Genomic DNA, 25,054 nt, shown 5'->3' with positions numbered 1-25,054 from the left:
TTGGTCGAGTAGACGGGAGAGTAGATGGAGCGAGTGGGGTAAAGCGAGCGAGTCTCCCCTTGTAAACTCCAGTAGTCAGGACAGTCGAGTGGATGCGTCCTCTCCCATATATTTTTTTTTTTTCACTCGCGCGTAAACTCGACAGATCACTCGGTCAATGTAAACGCTTTCTGAGGACAGTATAGAGTCTGTGTTTGTGTGAATATCCATGGAATTTGGTCGATCATAGGAGCAAACAAAATAAACTACGAGCGTATGAGGATATAAGTGTAGGAGATGAGACTTGATGTATTTGGCGTAGGAGAAGTAAAATTAAAAATAAGGAATTTACGTTGTACGTACAACCATGAACGATAGAAAATATAAAAATCATGGAAATTTGTTTTCTTTCCAGACATGCCCTCGTGCATTATTGTATTCATTTCTTGTTAAAAAAAAGTGTGTAAACCATTTCAGATTTTTTAAAAAAAAATCGCCAACGACGTCGATGCGTTCATTCTATCAGAAGAGCACCAAACAGCTGCATCCACTATCCGACTTTGCTGGAGTCGAGTAGAAAGTGTGTAAACAGCTACTCGCCATAGAACGGTCGAGTCGAGCAGACAGGCCAGTAACTCGTCCCACGGGCGTGTCATTTAAGGACGGAAAATTTTCTTTTGCGAATTTGCTCAATGAGGGGTTCTGTAAATATGTTATTGTACATGAGGAATCCAAATCTGCAATTATTTTTATGATTGGTTGATGATTAGCTTGGTAAATTGAGGTTTGTTTGAAATGCACTAAAAAAAAGCCAAAAACTCTCATTTTGAAGCGAAGTTGAAGTTTTTAATAATTTTGTATAAGCAAAAATATAAAGAAATTTTGTTTCCAGCTGTAACAACATATCATACTTTATCTTATAACGTCCTATTATAGTAAAAAAAAATAACATTAATTAGAATTAATAACAAGTTTCATCAAGTCATATTTTGATTCATTTCTTGAGAAAAGCCGACGACCTGCTTCCTGGCCTCTGATGTAGCCCTTCCTTTTTTCCTGTGTATACACTTTTCCTGCAGCATCCGTGACTTGTTTCACACATCTTTCAATCCCCTGACCATGACAAGCCCACTGAGAACTTGCATAGGCTTGTCAATAAATTCCTTTATTTCTGTCAAGGTCATTTTGCATGTTAATGGAGGTTCATAAACTCCATCAAACCAGTCTATCAACTCCAATAAGTTTGAAGCAGAGGTGTTTATAGAAGGTTTCTTCCTTGGACGTACTGAAAGGTCTCCAAATGTATCATCATTGCCACCTCTCAAATAGATGATCTTTTCAATTCCAGCTCTCTTTTCTTCCTTATTATTTGAGCACAGCAGTGTCTGAATTAACATTTCACTAAATGCATACCACGCTGAACGCTTAACAGTCGGCAAAACAGCATTTACTACAGCCTTGTTTTGCAGTCTAAGCTGTTGCAATTGAAACAACAAATGACGTGGGCCTTCTATCCACAAATGTTTTACTTTGATATTGAACCAACACGGATAGTACACACCAACGATGTATTCCACAATCAGCCTTAAATTCTCGAGGTTTTTGCCTTTTAGGCCATGTTTGGAAACCCACAAGCGACAAAGTCTGTTTGCTGTTGTAAGCCACCTTGAATGGCTCACTGGTCCAATTTCTAGAAGTGCCAGATTATTGGGAAGTTTACCTGCTCTTATGGCCTGTGTAATTCTAGATCCATACGCTTGATCGGTTGACAAATCCTTCACAATACTGTCACTGAGTTCAATAAGATGTACTCCAATTGAAAGTTTTGGAAATTTAGGATTAATATCAAGCATCTAACATTTTACCAATGTCACCTGTCCACTTGTTGTTTGACAAAGACTTCCCATCAAGGTCTGTGATTAAATGGCGAAGAGGTAACCCGTTGGTGTGAAGAGCACAAACTAGCCAGTTAAGTTTGCGGCCTAGTTTGACTTCTAACCAGTGCATAGTGCCACCTTTCCAGCCGGTATTAATATTTGTTGAATCACCTCCAATTGCTTGTATTGTTTTATCAATTCCTTTCTCTTTCATGAAATTCAGTAAATTGTCAGCAATTATTTCAGCTGGAATTTCATTCTTTGGTGTAAAGCAGAGGCGTGGCGTGCATGTAGCCGCTGTTACCGCAGGTAACACTAAAATATAAAGAATTGAAGAACCTGTCTTAAAATATTATTACGTACATAAACTGGTAATATTGTCGTAAAGTAAACATTGCAGACTGACATTTTTTCTGACACCGGCAAAAGCGAAGAGGAGGACTGATCCGGTACGCTCCACAGGCAACATGAGGGAAGGGCCCTGAGCCCACCAAAGGAAGACTTGGCGTAGCGGTAAAGACTGTTATGGCGGGAGGAGGAGGCGGGCTGTTTAGCCGGCGCAGTTGCCGGTGATCCTTACAGGAAACATACCAGTGTTGCCATATTCAATTGACAGAAAAGAGCTAAGTCGCCTAATCGGGTCTATCTTACTCTGAAGGTGTCCAGTCACACTGGGGAACGATGGCGCAGTGTTAGTAGCGTCGCCGCCTTATAATCAAGGGATTCCGGGTTCGATACCCGGTGGAGATACAAGTGGTTCGGATCCAACTTTAAACTGTCCCGATTAGCATTACTGTTCATGAAGTGGACTTAAATCGCCAAATCAAAATTTTAAAAAATCAAATCACACTGGGGCAAAAGCAAACTACCAAGTGATATTTTGTATTTACACTAAATATCAGTGATTATGAAAGTCCTCTTTGTCCTTCTTCGACATCATGGACGAGAAGGAGAGGAGAGGGATGGGTATGGTCAAGGGGTCCGCTGTCCTTCTAAAAATGTCAACCTAAAATTCTATATTTCACACATATAATATTATTTCGGTTACTGGAATTTGTGATAATTGTTGATAATACAGATTGACATTGACATACGTTGTCGCAGGAATGCAATAATTTCGGATTGAAGCAATGTTTTTGAGGTGGTAGAACTGTTTTTGGGTGAAAACAATACTTACAAGCATATTTTTACGATTGTTATCTTAGCACGCTCTGAAGTGTCAGGTGTCGCAGGTTCGAATCCTCAGCAAGAAATGGCTATTTCAATGTTCGTTGTTATTATTTTACTTACATAGTTATAAAAATTAATAATTACATACACAAAGAAATAATAATTTTATTTCAATAATTCACCACGCATCGTCATCGTCACGATTATCCTATAAAGCGAAAGCCTTAAAGGTAGCAAAGGACGTAAAATATACGAAATAGTAGTGGTGTCAGAAATGAGATTTCAGTGGATTTAGCGAAACATGGGAGTGGGAGTAGTTAGGAAACAGATGAAGACTACATCTACTCTACATACGTCTTATTTGAAACGAAAATGTTTCGCGATTTGGGCAAATCTGGTTTCAAAAGAACTAAGATGGCAACATTAGTAGAACTGGACTTCTTGCAGGTTCCGAAGGAAATATTGGGGAAGGGCCGATGCTGAGAGGGGAGGGGGCAAGGAGGGTGCTTCACGTGTTACAAAAGTAAACAACGGTTTGTGGGAGGGACTGTGCAGTGGGAGTTTTGTGACTGGTGTCTTTCGTCTTTATGTTGTTTTCGGGCATTGTCAATTAATTTATGAAGCTTGCTCCGAGTTCCGAGGTGGCGGGTTCATCCTATCTGGACAGTGTGTGTAATCGTGCGATAGAAGATATTTTGAAGCAATCTTTCGGTTCGTTATTTTGCAGAAAACATCGAAATTGTGGCGAAAGGGAGGCCAAAGCCTATTTTGAACGATTTAAAAACCAAGTCGTCTGCTGGATATGACCGACATTTCAATGTTTCGTGGTATAACGACTATCCGTGGTTATGTAAATGTGTGCAGTTTTCTAAACTCTTTTGTTGGCCATGTACTCTATTTTCGGGTGAAAAAAAAAAACGTGTCGAATTCAGATGTGGATAACATGGACCATGACCATGACGCACCCAAAAATTCAAATTCAAATGAAAAACTTCTCTTTATGACAGCATCATAGAAGTTTTTTGATTTGATTTGATTGATTTTGCTTCGCTTGTGCCACTTTTGGCTAATTTGCGAAGATGGGGATGAGTGATGATATGATTAAATTGATGAATAGACATCACAAACGCCCATGCCCAAGCTAGGTTTCGAACCCGGGATCCCAGCATCATATAACTATTTTCAAAGTCGGATTGATCTGCTCTATAAGTAGCCTTCGATGTTTCTGTAAGTATCAAATTACGTATTATTGTGTCAACAACCAATGTTTGCGATTTCACTTTAGTCCTTATGTCAACATTTTTTTTTCTGATTAATAACTTTACCAAAATCTAGTATTGAATTGCATACGTACCAGATTAATATTATATGAACTACTTGGAAGACATTGGGGGGGGGGCATGAGGTGGGTAGGCGCCCAAGTCTCCCTTAAATGTCCTACTGATAACCGGTAACACTTTTAAAAATCCACGCCACTCCACTGGTGTAAAGTGATAAAGGTATCTCCCACCTGGCTCACTACAAACTGAATAATGTTGTTCTTTCATAGTACTGGGAAACTGCTGCTCTGAATTTTCAGCCTTCAGCATAACTTTAGTTGAATCTTCACGACCATCCAAAAATATGCAATCAATTTGGCCCTTACAAATTTCTTCAAATTCATTGTCTAATAATGACATAAATTTCTCCTGCGCTCTCTTTACTTTATTGTGGTCAACAACAAGTTTCGTGTTTTCTTCAGTGATCAAGCCGATATCAATAAATGCAGCGGTGGTAATTGCAGCTGTGGCACGAAGACCAACACCGTATCTGATGCTCTGCATAGCAACATTAGCTATATCTAATGTATTGTACTGTTTCTCTCCATTAGAAGTTGAAGGAGCTGCTAAATCATAATTTGATTCACTTCCATCTTCTGTATCAGATTCTTTTTCCTCATTTCCAACCCCAGAGGAACTTTCTTCATGTGCTGGAAGTGAAGAAGTCTGCAAGCATTCCTTTTTGTATTCAGCAAGTCTTGTTCTCTCAACTTCTCCTCGCTTTTGCTTCTTTATCAGTCTGTTATGTTCTGGAAAATCTGGAAAACCAATTTGGTGTGGTCCAATAGAACCAATCTTGTTTCTGTGGCCTTTAATGAAAGCAAGTTCTTTCACTGGGATCTTCTTGTCTTTAGAGCATGTACAATTAATGTGAGCTTGTTTTGTGCAATCTGTAGCACAGCCAAATTCAGAGCTCATAATGATTTCACATGTGCAATTGAGAATGTCAAAGAGCTTGTCAAGGTTTGAAGCAAAACTTCTTTAATATCTAACTTGCCCCTTCCAAGAGGTATGTTTTTTGCTTGCTCCCAACTTTCTTGAATCTTTGCTAATACTGTAACTCTTGAATTCACAACATCGAAAACAAAAGAACAGTTTGCTCGTTCCCATTTTTCAAGTACTTTAGGATATATGTCTTTTGCAACACTCGCAGCTGGATAGTTTCTCATATCCTCACTACTTTGTTCTCTCAGCAACAGTCCATATCTTAACACGTCTCGCAAAGTTGGTAATTCAGAAGGCAACATGTCTCTTCCACTTCCAATAAGGTTACTCATATGTGTGAATGTTCCCTGTCTTGTTCTCTTCTTTGTAGTCATAGTGAATTAGTTATCACTGGTTGTAGAAAGCAAAAAAATATATCACATACCGTATCTGCCACGCCACAGCCACACTGTCATTGACACAGTTGACACCAATTGCAACTCTCAAAATGGAAATTCTTCAGTCTCAGTTGAAAAAAGAAAGGAGTATAATATTAATATTAATAGTACAAAATAAAACATAATAATAGTAAAATATTAATAGTGAAGATAACTACAATACATATATAAGAGAACTACAATAACTTGTAATCAATTTTAGGCACTTATCATCATCTGTTTTCATGAAAATTTGGGAATAACCTATACGTTTAAATGACAGAAATATTTTAAAAAAATGTTAAAAAGTAGGAAGTTTTCACATAGATATTTACCAAGCAAGACCTAAATATTTACAAGTAACCAAAATATATTTCAAATTACCTAATCATACCATAATTTTTTAACACCCCTCAAATCAGGATTTTTAAAGATGAAAAATTCAACACGCCCTATACGTTCCAGTAACTATCTCCCTCACTCGACCGATGTAAACCAGCCTTAACACGTCTCCACTTCAATCTGTGACGTTTAGTTGGATTGCCAACTTCAAGCTGCTTTATTGACGCTCATTTTCTGCTTGTTCTTGTTTTATCAAACCTAATCTAGCCTAACTTAACCTAACCTAACCTAACCAGGTGCGTGACTTCAACGAGAGCTAAGGACGAATTAACAAAACAGAGCACGTATCTCCCTGTTAAGACACCATTAAATTTCCCTCATATGAAATATTTCCCTTTCAACCGGTTTAGGCGAAATGGGATTTGCCTGAAGGGGGGTATCCCGTCTCTCCTAAAATGGCGGCCAGGCCATAAATCACATTACCATTGTGCTGTTAAGCAATTATGCGAAACGGGACTACACGGTGTGCTTTCTTGCTTCTTTATCCGTCTCTCACCTATGTGTCTCTTGTATTTCCCTCCCCCCCCTCTCTCTCTCTCTCTCTGACTTTTTTTTTTAAAATCATCTTTATTTTTTGTCTATCTCCCTCAAAACACTTTCTTATGATTATAACCTTCCAGCAAGGTCTTCTTCAGACCCTGTACCAAGTACAAATTTGTTATAAGGTTGAAACGTTACGTTTAGTTTATGTTTTAAAATAAAATAAATTTCTGCCTTGGTCAGCATATTGAGTTTTTCATTTCTTATGATGCAAATATTTCTAACTCAAACGATGCAGCATTTCGATTTTGACACCCCTTTTATAGAATTTTCTCCGGGCACCCACATAAGAACTACTCAAAATATTGTGCTATGTTCAGAAATGATCGAACATTCATGTAGTTACATTCCCAAACACACATTTCTTTCATTAAAATAAGTCGTTATTAGTTTTTATTTTCACCAATAAAAATGTTCCGGTACTGCGTACCGTTGCGTACCACCATAAAAAAAGCACTGATTGTATTAATTCTTGCTGTGCCAATATTATGAGAAAGAAATTAAATGAAACTGGTACATTCACCATGGACATCCAGTTTAGCACTTTCCAAACAAATTTGAGCTTAAGTGCAACCAACTCCACAACTGTTGGATCGTTGCTGTACCTGTTCGAAATACCCGAAATTGCGCAACACCTAGCAACAAAACTTTTGTGGAAGTTAGATTACGGCTTTTAGAATTTCACACTTGAATTCACATTTCAACACTTCCTTGGAAACTTCGGAGTAGCAGGACATGAGTGCGAAATTGTTCTCTGAAAACTAGATGCAAGACGACAAAAACTGGGGGCAGAATGTGAATCAATATAACTTTGATCATAGTTTCAAAGTGCATCGACATAACCAAGAATTTTGAGAATTATGAAAATCAAAAACTTATACCATCAGCAAAATAAAAGATAATTAAACTAAAGCCAAATGTGCTTCATAATAATTGTGGTGCTCAAATATAGCTTTTAGTTATGTAGATTGGCGTATACTTTGTCGCGCGAGTTTCCGGAGCGAGCGAACGAAAGCAAGTATCTGCGCAAGTAGTGAACACGTGCGAGGGAACAGGATTGCGTGGAGGGGAAAGCGACTGCAGCTCCCAGCTGTTTGTGTCAGCCTGTACTACTCCTCTCCGCCCACCTTCTTCCTATCCTTCTGTGCTACCTTGCTCCAGAGACACCCGAGATAGAGTATAGAACTAGTAGTTTGATTTCATTTGATTTGCTTTATTTTACTTCGCTTCTTGTGCCACTTTTGGCTAATTTGCGAAGATGGGGATGAGTGATGATATGATGAAATTGGTGAATGGACACTCACAAACATCCATGCCCAGGCTAGGATTCAAACCGTGCGATGTGCTAACCACTCCGCCACGGCGGCCAGCTATAGAACTTGTAGTGAGGTACATCAATATCGCTGTTATTTATTTATTTGGAGGAGATTCATGTTTACGTAAAATTATAATTAGAAATTATTTACTCGATCAGCCTGTGACTGCTCTATCACTTTGTAGTAAGTAAGAATCAAATTATCTTCAACATTATTTGGACTCTTGGGCTCATTTTTTTGAACCACAGAATGAGAGAAGAGCTATGTTTTAATTTGGAATAGTGTTGTGACCGACAATGAAAACTATTAAATTAAAAATTGTATGTTAGAAAATAGGGATTCTCTGTTTTCCCAATCAGGAAAATACGTTGAAAGAGGTAACAGAGCGCAAATTTGTAAATAGTTGGGGAAAATCATGGTGTTTGCTGGCATATTTCATCGGGAAGCGGTATTATTTTATGAATTTTTATTTTTAACATGATTCGTACGATCAGTGAGTTTCTACACCATTGAGTGGAAGAAGGTAAAGAAAGAAAAACCTGTAAACTGGAATAATGCAATAATTATACGACTTATGGACATTTTTGCAAAATGTTCATGTAAAGTGCATCTACAACTAGTACATCTGAGGATGTTTCTTTTACTAATAATGCAATATCCACAATCAAAAATACTTTCAAGGAAAATATTGAACGTAATGCAGAATTTCTGAAATAGAAGGAAGGGGACAGGGTCCCCTCTGTCCATCCATCCTCTTTTGACGCCTGTGCGCGCAGCGTTATAGATATGTCGAGTACACTCTAACAAAGACTCAATTTACTCATATTACATGCATGGACTTTTCAATCGACACTCAAGTTATTGATTTTATTATTCTCTAACGTTAAAAATGAATTTTATGCTTGGATAAGATTGCAACTGCCTGGAGAAATTGAAACAGTCCAGATGGTATTTCAAAAACACATGTTCACCTCTTCTCATAATATTTCCTTTGTTTTTCTCTGTCTACCTGTCCAGATATTTGATTATTTTCCTTCGAGCTGTTGTAATCCATTAGCTGATTATTGGTAACACCACAGGACAGGAGCATGAGGAAGATGAACGTTCCTTTGGAAGGAGAAGATATTTACTTGGTCTACATAAATAGATTAGCAAGCAGCACATCTTGCTGCAAAGGCTTGAAGGAGCTAAAATCTCTAGAGCGACCACAAGGGAAAGAACCTTCTGCCAAAATCCTTCGCGCACCTTCCCTTCCATCGGTTCAACTCGGGCCATAAGAAAGCCTGTTCCACTCTGTCTCTTGCCTCCACGCGCGAGTACGATGCACAAGAGAGGCGGTTCTGCGCAGGCTCTCTTGCCTGTGGTTTCATTATAGGCGTCGTGTCGTTTGCGCCGAGGGTTCTTATCGGTTCATTTCCGCCGTGACATATGTCAAGACCTTCCTAGGCTGGTTTTCCCACAATCCAGAGTGTCATCACCGCCGCGCGCGAATTTTCGATGTGTATCAATGTTCTCTGTGGGAATTTATCGGATTGACAAATGAACGCTAAAACATTATGCATTATAGACTATTTTGGGGGTTGATTATGACATGTTCATAAAAAAGTACGGTTTTTTTTAAAAATTACATGGTATACTGGCAACATTGGTTGTGTCAGAGGGCAGTAGCCCGACATCTGGCTGCGTTATTCGATCAATGCTTAGATGAAATAAAAGAGTTGAAATTTATCATACAAAAACTAAGCTACCTATCTTTGTGTGTGTGTGTGGTGGGGGGGTGAATCAAGCCCAATTCGTTGCCCTTGTTCCTTATTCCGCCATTCCTCATCATGGTCGTGTTTAATCTAGAGATGTGGAAAAAAAAAGACGCAGAATAACACTCGAAAAAGCACACATATATGCATACACACGCTCAAACTAGACTCACTCGCAAATAGAACAGAAAATTAAGTTTCGGGAGCATTTCTTTCACAGGGGGAATCGTAGAAAAGAGAGTTTTCGTGTTGAATGTTTATTAACATGTGTGTGCACATTATCCTTTCGCTCTTCCTGACATCCAGTTTTCCGATCGTTACAAACCACTTCCGCCCAGAAAGCCTTCCGAAACAATTAATTCAAGTCCATGCCTTAGCAGCGTATTCGAAAATGTATTTACCGATCTCTGGTTTCCCAGAGCCAATGAGAGTTAATTTCACCTCAATTTATTGACCAATCTTATTTAAGTTTCCCGAATAGATTGAACCGAGGCATTTATAGAACTCAAAGCCTTTTCCCTTAATATTTCACACAATTTCTGACACGTTACAGGATCAACAATTCAGGATAATATTCCCTGAGAGATTAAATACAGCGTGCCCGGAAATAAAGTATAGCGAATGTTGGCAACATAGTACATAGTTGGTATTGTTGTGAGAAGCGAGAAAGTGCTACTATACTCTGTCCCAGGTATGTTTGGAGCAAGCGAACGAAAACAAGGCTCTGCGCAAGTAGACGGCTCTACCAATTAGCACATGAGAGGGAAGGGTATTGACGAAGGGAAAGAAGGTGATTGCAGTTACCAGCCTTCGCAGCAGCGTCTACTGCTTCGGTCTGCCCATTCGACTTCTCCCCTTCTCTGCCGCTATGCGCAGTTTTGCTCCACAGACTCCGGCGACAGAGTACACAGTGTGACATTGGTTCTTACAGAAACAGTTAAGTGATAGGAGATCATTAACCTTGAGTATTCCTAGAAGGCTTTTGCTGTCGAGTGGCGGAAGTGGCCTTGAGGCGGTTCACTATACTCTGTCTCTGGAATCTGTGGAGCAAGGTCGCGCATAACGGAAGAAAAGGGCAGAAAGCGAGTCTGAAAATAGTGTCCGCTGCTGCAAACAGCTGGTAGCTGCACTCACTTTCTCTCTCACGACCTAATTGGTCGAGCCCTCTGTAATCAACACCTCAAAGATTTGTTTTCGTCGCTCCCTCCAGAGATTCCCGGAATTATAGACAACACGGTGCGCTTTGTTGTAGAAGATTTCTGGAAGTCGTGCTCGAAAGTTTACTTTACATGCAGATGCGGCCCAATAGTAAAATTGCTGTAATGTTTTCAAAGTAGTAAGGTCGCTATGAGAAATGTTTGGTATTGGACGGACAACAAATGGAACATGTATGCTGACTGTTCTGTTAATGTTCAAATGCTGTGCGTAGTACAGTACCTGTTGTGTTGATACGTACAAGTATTCATTTAGTCGTTGCATTGATACAGGTAGCGTTTTTATTAACCTTTCAAAATTAAATTAAACACTAAATAATCTGCATTTCGGTATACTTTTCGGTCATTCTGTGTAAAAAATAGTGTAATATCACCATGTCTGTATGATTCAGTCCTGTCCCTAGAGTTGATTGATTGACGTGGTTTATTTTACTTCGCTTTTCTGCCACTCTTGGTTAATCGCGAAGATGAGGATGAGCGCTGATGATGAAATTGATGAAGGGACACTCACGAAGAACACCCATGCCCAGGCTGGGATTCGAACCAAAGACTCCTTGATTCATAATTGCTAGAGTTGAGAAAGGCGGGGGGTAAATTGACAAGGGATATGCCTTAATGAGCTGCTTCGAACGGCAACGATGTGATACAATTGCTGATTCGTTTGGATCGTTCGTTAGATTTCTTCTGAAGCAGCACTTTTGCTGACGTAAAAGGTTTCAGGATGTGGCGAAATACAGCGTCGTTTATTGAACCCACCTTACCGCCTCGATGGCCGAGTGCAAAAAACACACTCGCTGTGTTTGTATTTTTACATCCCATTTCTGTCCCTTTAGCTTAATCGTGACGACGGTGATGAATGGTTAGTTGAAATTGATGAATACATGCACAAGAACGCTCACGCCCACGCCCACGCCAGGATTTGAACCTCTGGTAGTGAGGTCGGGAGTCGACCATTCAACATTCTAGGCCACCGAAGCGGATGTTATTTCATAACTAGACTCAAGAATGAAGTTTTTCTTATAAAGAAGGCTAGATCGGAAATTGAAAAGAAATCTCCATTGTGGAGAATGTGCACGAGTTACAATAAATTGCTAATTAAGAATAAGACCATTGACATATTTTCTATGAACCTAAGGGAGCTCAGTAAAGCCACTATTTACACAATGGCTTAAGATTAAACATATTATTTATTAATGAAATGGTATGATAAAGTGTGTGTGTGTATATATATGTATATATATATATATATATATATATATATATATATATATATATATATATCTGTGTGTGTGTGTGTGTGTGTGTGTGTGTGCATATATATATATATATATAAATAATTAATAATTTAAAATATATTTTTATATCTATATATTCTTTCTTCTTGTATTTCAATATTACAGAAATATATGTAACTGTATTCACTATGTATCCATTATATGGGCTCTGTAATCAATAAATAAATATGTGCTGTATATTATAATTAAAGTAAATTACATGCCATAACTATGTAAAATTTCGGTGAGAGGAATTCTTTCGTGTTCTTTTTTTAACGACCATACTGTTGTGATTATTACCTTATATAACATGTGAATTGCCGACCTACGTGGCGGAGTGGTTAGCGCAGCGCGCTACGACGCCGTGGGTCCCGGGTTCGAATCCCATCCTGGGCATGGGTGTTCTTTGTGAATGACCCTTTATCAATTTCACCATATCATCACTCGTGCTCATCGTCATAGTTTATGCTATCATCATGTGCGTAAGCGGAGGAACATAGTCATGTTTTGAGAAGGAATAAAAAATCCTAATAAACGCTTGAACTTCCCAACCCCATATGCAACTGAACATTGACGCTGTTAAAATGCATTGTTAAAATGCGTCTGCTTTTGCTGCATTGCAACCCAGGCAACATCAGCCTTCTGAGGTGTCACGACGGTTCATACGTACGGAAAACAGTTCCAAATGTTCTCTCAACTCGTGGTCTGAAGAAACGGGCAATTGCTGATAACTGTAAAATCCCATTTAAGCGGAAAGTGTAAGTCGTCAAACCGTCAAATAATGAAAATACTCTATTAACTCTAATAGGGTGGAGATCCTAGATAATGGAGCAAGCAAGAGATAGTTAATTATATTGCTCTAAAATTGTGTAGACGTAGTTCGCTTTTACGTTTCCAAAAAGAAAAAAGTATCGCGTTCATGCGGGAAATCGTTACTGCCAGGAAAATGCTTGGCAAAATTGGTAGCCTGACTTAAATCACTTTTTCACAGGACATTTGGGATTCCCATTTTGTTGCCAGGAAAATAATTATTTCGTGGTGTGAGAACCAGAGGGACGTAACTACAATTTTCCGCATTTACAGGAGAGAAGAAGTAAGTAATGTATTCTCAGGAATATGCCTGACTCTTAAGGCGAGGAAGGACAATTTCCCCTAGGTCTTTCTCGCTGGGGAAGCTGCCGATCACTGTTGCCAACTTCGCTCTTTTGGAGCCAGATCTGGCTCTTTCGTGCACTCGTTTGACTGTGAACTGTGGCACCCGCCCTCTGCCCCACCATGATGCCACCACTGGCTCCGGCCCATAAAGACCATCCTTTGCCATGAGTGTACATTTTGCACGTGACCTGATATTCATATATAGGCTGCGTCACCCACCCCCCCTCTTTCCTGCTCAGGTATTTTTATATATAGCGCTGTGGCTAAGGTGAAGATGACAATATTATTATCCGGGAATCCTTTATTTTCGATTTCATATGAACATCTTTGGATTATTGAGATGGGTGATGCCGCCAAATCTAGGCGGTGAAAACTAAGAATAATTTGCCATCACGTTAAAGCTAACGGTAATAGCAGCGCCCCCACCCCTCTGACACCTAAAATTACCCTAGGAGGCACTTTATGCAACCTTTGTTAATCTAGCTTCTTGAAAGTCATCTTTAGATCTATTAATGGTGAAATGTAACTCTTTTATGCACATCAGGTTTGGCAACACTGCCAGGATGGCCGTATGAGGCAAGGAGAAATGCATTAGGTTCATGGGACCATTATTTTATTCATTCTCTCGGGAATATCAAACATCCAATGACGTAGAAAAAAGTACATGGACGGAAAAGGACACGTTGAACTATGTCATGGTAGTAGGAAGAGCCGAAACTCCCATTTGATAAGCCGTAACTTGAAGTTGAAGTCGAATTCCCATAAGGAATACATGGGATTCTGTACATACTTATTAATCATATTTTTCAAACATCGTGTCTAGATTACTAATCAACTTTAAAAACAGTTTCCAATTGCAACATGGAGAGAAATGCATCATGCTCTCTTGCATACTAAACCCTTTTTTAAATAGCGGTGCCCAATCCGACGATATTCAAATAAATGCCTTAAAGAGTCAGCAAGTTGGAGATACGTGGCTTCACCTTACTGCTAAGGATTAGAAGTGAAGATATGTCGATCTGACTGCAAATAAAGCTCTTCAAACGAGATACATTAAACAAAAACGAAAACCACATTTTTGGAGTCACGTTCTACGACGATTTATCCTGCCTTAAAATAAACATGTTTCGACAAAACCGTCTAAGACACAATGAATCCATAGGAAACAAGTAAAGTTCACTTGACAACTATGAGAATAAACATTCTGTTACTACTCGTAGGAAGTAGGTGTCTGGTGCAACAAGGAAGTGTCGTTTTGAGAAATAGCCCTTTGAGTACTGAATGTGAAAGTTTGTTTGAAGTTCACTTATGCACAGATAAGCTAGTCGAGATTGGGCCTACAGTTTAAAGTGCGATCCGATCCATTATGTTTCTACCGGATATCGAAACCAGAAACCCTTTGATTACAAGGCGACGATGTTTTCAGTACACCATTGGAGAGACCCTTTTAGCATAAAAATAATTTATGGCATATCCAATAAATGTACATTACGTTTAAATGTTTATTTAAAAGAAGCAATGAAAATGTTGAGGTGTTAGGATTCGATAGGCATTTTTATAGTTTCGTACCCCGCTCTTGTAAGGTTCTTTGTACGTACAATTCATGATTTGAGGCAGTGTGTAATGCAATGGCTGCATGTAACTCAATAGGCTTTCTCATTACTTAAAGGTTCTGGAACAAATAGCAAGTAAACAGGTAGCTACACTCTGTCCAGGGAATTTCCGGAGCGAGCGAACAAAAACAAGTATCTGCGTAAGTAGTGACTCAGAGAGGACATGAAAGGGAAAACTCAGTTTCAGCTACCAGCTGTTTGCAGTAGCGCACACTGCTTTGATCTGCCGACTCTCTCCCTCCCCTCCCCTTCTCTTCCGTTAATAGCAACCTTGCTCCACAGATTCCCGAGTTAGAGTGTAAGTCCGCTGGGTAAATACTGGTTCATGCAACGTGCAACACTTGTTCGTCGCGCGTGCTGCATATCATGTTAGGCGCGATTCCTTGAAAATACATTCAGGATCTGGTGCAGGCCTCTGGCGATAACAACATTCATTGGCAGGCTCAAATCCTGAACAGGAGGTAAATGATATTCCAAGACCTAGTCGTCGAGGATGTTAACTTGATCCGCAAGGTCATAATGTCACTCTGTTTGAAATCAAAACATTGGTTTCTAAGCCTCGCCGCATCCCGAGGCGATTATTCAAGATATAATTAGAGTTTGCAACGTGTTTGAGTGTCTCATAAACTTAGATGACTTGCTTATTCTTCCATTCTCAAAGTTAGCGGTAAGGCTTGGTTGCAATAGAACATCTGGAGAAGTAACGAACAGTGATTTGCAGTTACCACTGTTCTTGAACTTGTCATAAAGATGTTAAAACGTAGCTCTTCTGAGCAATGATTTATACACCTCCCCCCAACCACTTAGCATCCCCCCAAAATAATTCACAAATACTTATTTCATCTCGGCTCTAAATTTACCAATACTACTCTTAAATACAAGCTTACACCCCACCTGGATAAGACCCTGCTTCTGAGGGTTTTATGGCAATGGTAGAAAATGCTTTTAAAGAAGATAGTCAGCGCGTAGTCTCCTCTCCGCTTTCTGACTTTCTGCACATGAGTTCGCTTCTCTTTCAAGCAACTACACTCTGTCTCGGTAATCTGTGAAGCAAGGCCGCACATAACTGTAGGGAAGGGGAGAAAGCGAGTGGATGGAGCAAGGCTGTGCGCGCTGCTGCAAACGGCCGATAGCTGTAGCCGAGTTTCTCCCCTCCATGCACTCACTCACGCGTTCATTGGACGAGCCCTTTCGAGTCACTACTTGCGCAGAGACTTGTTTTCGTTCGCTTGCTCCAGAGATTTCCGGGACAGAGTGTGCAAGAAGTTGTCCTCACGTTGCTGGGTCAACACCAGAATTGTTCCCCATCTCTGATTTGAACCCGAGCCGATCGCCCAAAAGTCGAGAAAGCTAACCTTCTGCTACATGCTTGTTAACGAACGCGCAAGGTTAAAAAAAAATCGATGTAAAAACACAGGAATAATAAGTATTAGAATAATTAATCATTTTCTGCCCGTTTTAATTTTATTCTCGAGACTCTCCCATCTGTTTTAATCTAGGATATGACCTCCTAATGGCGTTGAAGTAACGTCTTCTCGTGAAATCAAAGGGTCTCGGGTTCGATACCCAGTGGAGGCACATTGCAAAGATGTTCGAATCCCACGTAAACTGTAGGTCAAGCCTAGATTAGCCTAGATACGCATAATATGGATTTAAAAGAAAACTCAAAACTCTAAGAAATTGAGTGAATGTGTTAAATTTTTGTGCCCTTGAAAGTGTACAAGGAAAATTTCCCTTAACTAAAAGCCTTACCAATGAAGGGTATTGAGAAACCCTTATTTTATGTTCTCGATGTCTAATTTTGTATCAATTGATCCTAAAACTTTCTTTGTGCGAAATATTGCTGTCAGCAGAACTTCCACCCTCTTCAAAGTGTAGGCTAATGAAATAATAAGATCCCTATTACCTTCCGTTTTTCATCAGAATAACGTTGAAGGTCGATTTAATAGTACGAATTATAGATTCAGATGAAGACAATTTTTCCATGCAGCTCGCAGAAATGAAGATAATTGGTTGCATTAATCAAAGAAAAATGGTATGCTCCTCCTTTCCTTCTATTTAATTAGCTCCGTGTAATTAGGTTCATTACTATTGTTTCATTTGTTACGTTTTCCGTTATAGACTGTAGATACTAAGCACTTTTATTTCCATTCATCCAAGCTGTCAGTCAGCATATTACACGAAGCGAACGAATATGGCTGTTGAAAAATTAGATTTGCTGAAATAAGTAAAGTTCGAGTTTTTTAAGTCAGCTTTATGCAGATATAGGATAATCGGGACTGGTCCTACAGTTTAAAGTAGGATCCGAACCACTATGTGTGCCCACCGGGTATCAATCCAATGACCCCTTCATTACAAGGCGATGATGTTACCACTACGTCATCGGGGAGGCACCAAGTGGTGGAAGGCCTACCCGATGGCGTAGTGGTATGTCGTCGGCTTGTAATCAAGGGGTCATTGGATTGATACCCGCTGAAGGCACATTGCACAGTGGTTCGGATCCCACTTTAACTGTAGGTCCAGTCCCGATTAGCCTATCTGTGCATAAAGTGAACTTTAACCTTTCATTAACAAGGTTGTGTCACGTGTGACACCCACATCTGTTAGTGTGCACGCATGCGTGCGAAAACCGGTTCGAGGTTGCTCACATATGGTATACCTTCCTAGCCAGTATGTAAGTAGACGTGGAGCTAGTAGTCTCAACGTGTCTGCTGGTAGTTGCATACAGTTTGAGGGCTTGTGCACATAGGTGTCTTGTTTGACACTGCCTTGTTGTTTGTGTTCCAACTGTTACTGTAGCTACAACTTTGAAATCATGATTTACTACTTATGAAGAGATATGGAATGAACTGATAAGGCAATGAGAATCAAGCGGTGATAGGTGGTAGTTCAGGTGGCTCAGGTAGTGAAACAGAGGACTGTCTTTTATCAGATGAACACCCACGAAGAGGATCTCCCTGGCAATGAGGAGGTACCAATTGATGACCCAAATGTAAATTATGGATTTAATATGTAAGTTGAAGGTAATATAAATTTCACTTTGCGTAGAGATTTGGAAACTGTCTGTGCAGACAGACCATTGAGTAGTCGAACATCTAGGAATCCAAGCAGGAAGCTAGTGGCACACCTGCCTGGGCGGAAAGCAAAAGCCTGGTAGCTTAGGAAAGAAGATGATATATCCATTACGATATAAATGACGTATTTTCTTTGGACTTTTTGGCATGAGATATTCTTTCTAAAGGTATTCGCACTATATTTGCAAAATTGGAAGTGGTTATGTCTAAAAACAGAAATAGGGTAGGCTTCGTCTATGACACCTACTTGTTAAATTTGTCCTATCACACAGCCTTGCTGTTCAAAGGTTAAACAACAACAACCAAGTGGTAAAGGTATAAGAAACAAACACTGAAATAACATTCAAATTGTCTTGCAGCGTCGCTTGAGTGAAATAAATTCAAAAGTTTGTTACGTTCAGTACAATTTTTCTACAGAATGAGTTTTGCGAAGTTGTAACATTCTTTGCTATTCATGGTTACCTGGCCCCAGCTCCTTAGATTTGATTTTGATTTAGTTTATTTTACTTCACTTTTCTGCCGCTTTTGGCTAATTGCGAAGATGGGGATGAGTGATGAAATTGATGAATTGACACCCACAAACACCCGTGCCCAGGCCGGGATTCGAACCCGGCGCGTCGTAGCGCGCCCTGCTAACCACTCCGTCACGGAGGCCGGCTGCCAGCTCCTTAGAGAAGAGCAAAGAGATTATATTGGTCTACGATGACTCCTCCCAGCTATCGGTAATTAATCCTTAATTACAGATTTGTGGCATGTGGTTGCGTACCTGCAGAACATACGTGGATGGATCAGAAAAAAGGTTACAACGAGCTTTCTGTGAATGTACGAAATTGGAGGGAAGTAATTGGTTTACCCAGAGGTTCAACAGACGGCGTCATATACGCGTGGCGAGATTCGACAACTTTACGTTTACCGTCAGTGGCGTAGTAGCCGATGCAATGGCGAGACGCTTGAAGAATTGGTCTGCCGTGGAAGTGTCGTATGCATTAATGCTGTTAGGTATTGTGCCACGTTAACGCGGTTACGTGAAGCCATCAGACGCAAACGGGGAGGCATGTTGAGTGAAGGTGTCATCTTCATTCATGACAATGCAAGATCCCACACGGCCCGCAGACTCAACAGTTGCTGCAACATTTCAGGTGGGAAGTGTGGAACCACTCCCATACAACCCGGACTTCGCCTCCAGCGATTTTTTCCTTTTCCCCCAGCTGAAAACAACTTGTCTGGAAACGGTTCTCGTCCGACGATGACGTCCAGGCAGTTGTCACGAAGTGGTTCAATGAACAGGGACATGACTTCTACCAAGACGACATCAACAAGTTGGTCCAGCGGTCTGATAAATGTCTCAATCGCCTTGGTGATTACGTGGAAAAGTGACGTGTATGCAGCCTTCTTAGAATACATCATCAATTCATACATGGCCATACTGTGTTGTTGTTTTTTTTCATTTGTTGTTGTAACCTTTTTTTCTGATCCATCCACGTACATCGTTCATCGAGGTCTCGTAGCAACAATATGATGCCACCGCGAACAAAACATTATTAAGAAAAGTTGTTCGCCTTGATTTCCTTTACGCGCTGCGAAATTTTGGATACTACACCTGTATGTCAAAATTATTTTTAAGTTCACTTATCTCAGATAGGCTAATCTGGACTGGATCGAGTGTTAATTGTCTACTGATCTACTGGATCACGTTAATAAATAATCGAGATGCACAGCAACAGAAAATGATTGAATGTTACACCCCTTCCAACTGTAAGATTTTGTCCTAAACACAACAAATTGGAAGATAATTAGTTCAAAGGAGAGTTAGTCATATATATTGAGATTAGTCTTAACTATTGTGTCATTTCATACAAAGCCTGAAATTATATTTTAAAGTTTACAAAAGCTGAAATTATATATTAAAGTTATGCTAAAACTATTCTTATTTTACATCGTGTTTAACAAGTGTAATAAATTGAATTGAATTGACTTTATTGTTGGGCAATTTTCAGCTGTTGGTCTACCACCTAACCTCAAGAGCTACAGATTAAATAACACACTAAGAATAAAGTCAGAAGACAATAAAAACAATATGAGCATAAAAGTAAAAAACGTTATTGAGCTGAAGAATGAATGTTAAGCGGTGATGTAAAAATAATGAATGCCAACGCACAGGAATTTTTGGTTACTCACATATAGAGTAACGTGCCACATTTAAGTATTTGTTATAACTTGTCTGCCTCAATGTTAAAATAAGTAATGTTTTCGAATGTTAACTGACACCCTAAAGTATTTATGGAATGCTACAATGTCTAAGTCACATTACACATACGTAGTTGTACTGTGAGAAGTGTGCTGTTTAGCAATATACCGTTACAAAGCAATATTCATTATGCAAATATATAAAATCTAATGAAGTTGCAAAATCTAAAGTTTTTTTCGGAGTATAACCTATCACAATGCTAAGACGTTTCAGCATTTCCTGGAATGTTACGGAAATCTGAGTTTCCTGTCTACTAAGAGGAAACGGGCCTACTAGTGTGACCCTGCAGGAGGGATTCGAGAGAAAAGTGCTGCCGCTGCGACTTGAAGGCTAGAAGCCATTTGTTTTGCGGAATGGAATGGGAGGTAGATCCTCAGAAAGACAAAAAGGAAGCTTTTTTCTCTTGGAAGACAGAACAGAGAAAGGGCAGGGGTAATGAAACTCCCACCTGGACCTTCTAATGTATTGCTTGCAAGTTAAAGTCTCTCCAAAGGAAGGTGTTGCAATGGAAGGTCGTGTCTACTAAAGGTGAAATAACGTTTCTGCGGTTATTTTAGATATACCAAAATTGGTATTGTATGGTCCTCAATGACTTGCGCTTGAACTCTAATAACTGATTCTGCAAGTCTGACAAACTTTCCAATGCCACTTTTATGGATTAATACATGAGGATTAGATTTTTCATGATCTTGGAGGATTATTCTAGGCAGATCTCACAACAATGTGTGTGCTACCAGCAACGAGTCACTTTGGTTTGAAATCTCTACTTTTGCGGGTGAGTTTACACATTGGTAATTTACCGCTTGTATTGTGACAGTAGTGTGGGATCTCTAGACATATACCCAAAGGAGCATATCTCGTTGGCAAAGCTACCTCAAGTTCGATTCCTGATAGGAGTAAATTTACATTGTTGGAATCCAACCATTAAGTTTAGATCCAGTCACGATAAGAGTTTAAATACTTCTGATTTTGTCCTCAACGAAACATATTTCCATGAACATATTTCTGCCTTCGGACACAACTGGTGTCATTTCTGCAGTCATTTCATAGCTATGTCTACATATAATGTATGTATGCATTAACAACAAGTAATGCTACCAAAACGTTAATGTGAACGTATATCAGTGTAAATACAACATGCTTGATGTAAATATATAAATAGTAGGCACTTACAGAAACAAATTCTGTAAATACAAGCCTTAAATGTATAATTGATCAATAATATAATTGAATTATATACCTAATTTATTTTTGTTTGTTTGTTGTTTACTAAGGAAGCAAAAACAGTGTCTAACTAAGTTAGAAGTAAGTATGACATATGGATAACAATACTGTCACTAACTCCGGGGATGCAAACATCGTGGATGGCTGAAGAATATAAGCGCGTGTGTGTTCCAGCAGCCCTCTCAATTCCACCCATATTATCATTCAGCTGTTCGTCGTATTTCATTCTCTTTCCATCAGAATCGTTCATACTCCTGGCATCTCTCCCATCTATGGTGTCAGTGGTTCTGGCTTTTATTTTCCACCTGAAATTTGTGGCAGATCCTGCTTCATTGATTTCCGAGAATGTAAATCTCCATTGCCATCCGCATTGCTTATTCTTCCGTCCTTCAGCCATTGAAAATACATTTATTTCGCAGAACCTAAAAATATAACCGGAGTTCGAATCCCAGCCTAGTCATGTGTGTTCTTTGTGAGTGTCCCTTCATTCATTTCATCATATCATCACTCATCCTCATATTCGAGATCTTCCAAAAAAGTGGTAGAAAAGAGAAGTAAAATAAACCAAATCACTCAACAATGTAACTGGATTTATTTTTCATACGCTGAATTCTCTCTCTCTCTCTACCTCTCTCTCTCTTTATTTCTCTCTCTCTCTTCTGTTCTTTCTCTCTCTCCCTTTCTTTCTCTCTCTCTCTCTCTCTCTCTCTCTCACACACACACACACACACACTTTCTTTCTCTCTCTTCCTCTTTCCCTTCCTTTCCCTCTCTCCCTCATTCCCTTTCCTTTTCTCTCTCTCCCTCTTTCCCTCTCTCTCCCCCTCTCTTTCTTTCTCTCTCCCTCTTTTTCTCTCGTTCTCTTTCTTTCGTTCTCTTTCTGTCTCTGTGAGTGTGTCAAAAAATACTTCTCACACTGTTGGGTTGAATAACAGATTTTTAAAACATTTTCTTAAAGCTCACTTTATGCGCGGTTCAAACCACAAATCACTATATAGATCGTATTGCTCAAAAACTTTCAAGTTATTCAAAAAAATTAAAGCAAGTTTAATACCAAATCAATGGTGTAGGTTTTCTATTTCGTACTCGGGGATGAGCTCAAAGATGACTATTTCCAGCCACTAGCTTATTATAAAAGGGAGAATGCAATAGAGAGATTAACAATTACAACATGGATGGCACCATGCCTGCCCAAGCTGACGACAGTAGCGCTCCTTCGTCGGACTCTCGGTGACATGGCCCCCAGACTTCGACTTTCCTCTGGTTCCTTCATCCTCTCTGCCCCAAATGCCCCGATCTTCGCTTCCTACAATATTTTACTGCCCAAAATCTTCCACCATCGTCAGTAAAAGACTTAGTGTAAAGCAAGGCGATGCCCTCAGCATGTGGTCGGTTGCTTACGTCCACATGTTTGTTTACGACTGCTACAGGTTGGGAAAGGCATTTCTTCCGATGTCACTAAATTCCTTCAGCCTCCAAAAAGATTTCCAAATTGGAATTATATACTCCTTTGGTGACGAATATAGTAGATCAGACCAAATAAACGTACGTGAATGTAAATGTTATAAAACACATTTGAAATTGTTCAGAATATAGTGATGTCTAGATCAAATAAATTGCACATATGGAAGAAATTTACTATAAAATAATTCAAGGTTAAACAATTCCTATGTATGAAATGGTAATAGCGTCTCATAAGTGAGATTTACAAATTGTTCCTCGAAGTAAGTGATTCAGGTAACTAAAGGTGAGCTTCGCTAATAGTTGGATCAAGTATTGTCAGCACATGAGAATCAATTAATCATCTTATCCCCCCTCTCTCTCTCTTTCCATTTTGACTACAAGGAAACTGTTAGGAGGACATCCATACACTCTGATGATCTGAAGCTCTGTGGCTGCCTTGCGTGTACCATTATGATGAAAAGGATTACCTTCCAAGGGGATGCTGGAATTTCCAAAAGGATGATAGCATCTTTTAGCACTGTGGTATCAGTATCCTCCACTAAGGTAATGGCGTTTCTGCAAGTCATCCCGATGTATCTCCAGAAGGATGTAAGCAATTCTCCAAGGGGTTTTGTTTCTTCAAGAGGATATTAATGTTTCTTCCAAATTATGCATCTGTTTTCTCTTAACGGTGATGGTAATTTTCGAAATGGATGATGCTCTTTCTCCCCTGGGTTTCTACTCAATCTCCACAGGAATTCACATGTTTCTGCATTGGTATTACTGTCAAAAGGGTTGCTGCTACACTCCGAACCTTTCCGTGTGGGTTTTGCTGATTATCTTTAAAAAAAAATTGTTGAGTTTTATTATAAGTCCACTTTATGCACGGAAAGGTTAATCGGAACTGTACCTACATTTTAAAGAGTGATCCAAACTAATATGTACCTTTACCGGGTATTGAACCCTGCACCCCTTGATTACAAGGTGGCGATGTTACCACTAAACCATCGGGGAGGCCTCTCTATTCGAAAGGGATACTCTTCTTCCATAGCGATCATGGCGCTTCTGATGATAGTTCTCGACTAGGACTACTGCTCTGGACGATACTACTCTGTTAATGTAGCCGAAAATCTGGTGACGCTCTAATGTAAGACTTTTGATCACGTCATGTAATGTTCAGGTTTCAATTTTGATATGTGCTGGTAACTTTTGTGCAGGGGAAGGAGATACACATGGTGCGGCAATGAATTCGGGCGATTTTGCAATACTGAATATAGCTAGATGTTGCGTCAGAGACAACACGTGACTACCGCCATCTTGCCATCCCTGCTTTACCATTCAGTTATGATGAAGTCGTATAACGGGAACAGAGCGTATTCGCTGTAAAAGCGCATTACAAAAACAACGGTGATTGTATTCCTTGGCCCGCCAGATCACTAGATCTGTCCGCGTGTAATTATTTTCTTTGAGGGTATTTGAATGCAAAATTGTTCCAACCAATTCCCATGCACCCTCAATGAACTTAAGGATAGGATCCGAGAAGAGTTCGCTCTTAATTCCTATTCAAAGTCTGATAGAGTGTGTGGAATGAAATGGAGGTCATCGTAACAATGTTATTTTCAAATAAATCAAAATATATTAATTGTATTTGTATTCTATTTTGGTATTTCTTCTTCAATGAATAAAGTAGTTCAATTTGTCTTGATTATATGTTTTGTTATGTATTATATTTTATTTTTTGCTTTAATTGAGGAGTATTTAATATCGCCAGATTCATTGCAGCACCATGTACATAAGGATATATATACGGGGCAAGTTATGTGATACACGAAGAGTCCACACTGTATGATAGTGGCTTAAGAAGATGACAAGTAACTTAACGAATTTTTGACTGACTCCAATGTTATATTGAAATTTCCATTTTATGAAAATACCTGTGGCATCCTAATTATGTAACATTGCGTGTAGCTGAGTGAAACAAAGAAACAAAACTTACATCGGCACATTTCTTACAATTGATTGCCATTTTATCTTATTTGTTGTGTGTAAATTCGTTTCAAATTCTATAATAGTAAATATTATTTTTTATAT

This window comes from Lepisma saccharinum, chromosome 2 (assembly GCF_977018435.1).
Source record: "Lepisma saccharinum chromosome 2, izLepSacc3.1, whole genome shotgun sequence".
Lineage (NCBI taxonomy): Eukaryota > Metazoa > Arthropoda > Insecta > Zygentoma > Lepismatidae > Lepisma > Lepisma saccharinum.
Note: the sequence above shows the minus strand (reverse complement) of the source record.